This window comes from Trichechus manatus, unplaced genomic scaffold, assembly GCF_000243295.1.
Source record: "Trichechus manatus latirostris isolate Lorelei unplaced genomic scaffold, TriManLat1.0 scaffold00078, whole genome shotgun sequence".
NCBI classification, from domain to species: Eukaryota; Metazoa; Chordata; class Mammalia; order Sirenia; family Trichechidae; genus Trichechus; species Trichechus manatus.
Genome location: NW_004444014.1, coordinates 7,672,119 through 7,673,724, shown reverse-complemented (window position 1 = coordinate 7,673,724; position 1,606 = coordinate 7,672,119). Strand labels below are relative to the sequence as shown.

The following is a 1,606-nucleotide window of genomic DNA, read 5'->3' as shown; positions in this document are numbered from 1 at the left end:
TCCCAGTATTGTCCGCCATTTTGTCATCTGATGTGATTTTCCTACTTGTTGTAAATCCTATCTCTCCGATGTTAATGAGATGGAATTAGTGGTAGTTATGTTAAAGAGGCAGGACTCAATCTATAAGATTAGATTGTGTCTTTTGAGATATAAAAGAGAGAAGTGAGCAGAGATATGTTATCGGGGGGACAATATCATATCACCAAGAAAGAAGCACCAGGAGCATAACACACCCTTTGGACCAGGGTCCCTGGCTGAGAAGCTCCTCGACCAGGGACAATTGATGACAAGGACCTTCTCCCAGAACTGACGAAGACAGAAAGCTTTCCACTGGAGCTGACACCCTGAATTCAGACTTCTAGCCTACTAGACTGCGAGAGAATAAATTTCTCTTTGTTAAAGCCAACCACTTATGGTATTTCTCATATAGCAGCACTAGATAACTAAGAAACCTACTCATATTATGTATTCACTGCTATTTTGAACTTAATTCTTCCCCAAAACTTGTCACATCATTCTGGTTTTTTCGGTGGGATGATCCATCAATCTTGGAGTCAAATGTTGCTTTTTTCCTGTACTGTTAAGAGTAAAGAATTCCTGAATAGCAACTATTGGCTGTCGATACCCCACATGCAGTTTTTTTCCCATAATATGGAAAATATTTTAAGTCCATAACTCTATGGAAAGGATACATTGATATAACTGCCACTTGTTCATCCTTTGGAGCACACTTTATCCTTGGTTCTCTTGAAGCTTTAATCCAGTTATTCTATTCATTTTCACAAGAATACAAGAGTTTCCTTTGGAATATTCATATTCAGGATCATTGACGCCACTGCATGCTGGAAGTAACTGATGAGGAAACTGACCTGCAGTACAAACAGCGCAATTTGTTCAAAAAGTACTCCATCAAGACAGGCTGTGAGATTTCTCTGTTCTTCTAAATCATATGACTTCAGAAAATGATCAAGAATGCTAATACATCCTTCATAAGAACTTTACTAAGACGAAGTGCAGTTGCTGGTTTTGGTAAAACTGTAAGTCCTGGACTAGGGATCTTGTCAAGGTATTTTGGAACCTCATTATTTAGAGTCTGAAGCATGGACTACACTGTGACTGAGAAAAGCGCAGCCAAGAATCCATAGAAGACTAGGTAGAAGAGCAAGATCAAACCCCAAATCTTGGCTGTGCACCCTAGGAACTCTTCAGTGGTTAGGTTATAGAAGAAGAGCTTCTACTCTGCCAGGCTCCGGCTAAAGGATTTCCTGTCTTTCTTTGTCATGGTGTATGCGTGGACAGTGAGGTGGGCAACAGTCGTGGGGGTGGATGCTGCGAGGAGTGCTGGGGGCATCCAGGCTCAGGCGGAGCAGCCCAGCAACAGTAGTAGAGGGCATGGAACAGCCTAAGACACCTCTTCGCTGCAGGGCACACTTGAGCCGACTGTGACATGCCCAGCCAGGCCTCTCTGAGATTTCTTATTTCTAATTCATTCTCTCCATATTTAATTAATTATATATTTAATGAAACAATACACACATGAGGATTAAAATTGGATAGTAGGCTTATAACAAAAACACCTGTCATTTGTAAGCGTTCCTCTACCCTG

General features: G+C 41.3%; 1 pseudogene; it reads right to left on the bottom strand.

Moving 5' to 3' along the window:
* Nucleotides 1–461: 461 nt before the first annotated feature.
* On the bottom strand, nucleotides 462–1,282 carry LOC101345809 (sodium/potassium-transporting ATPase subunit beta-3 pseudogene; annotated as a pseudogene).
* Between the last annotated feature and the right edge of the window lie 324 nt (nucleotides 1,283–1,606).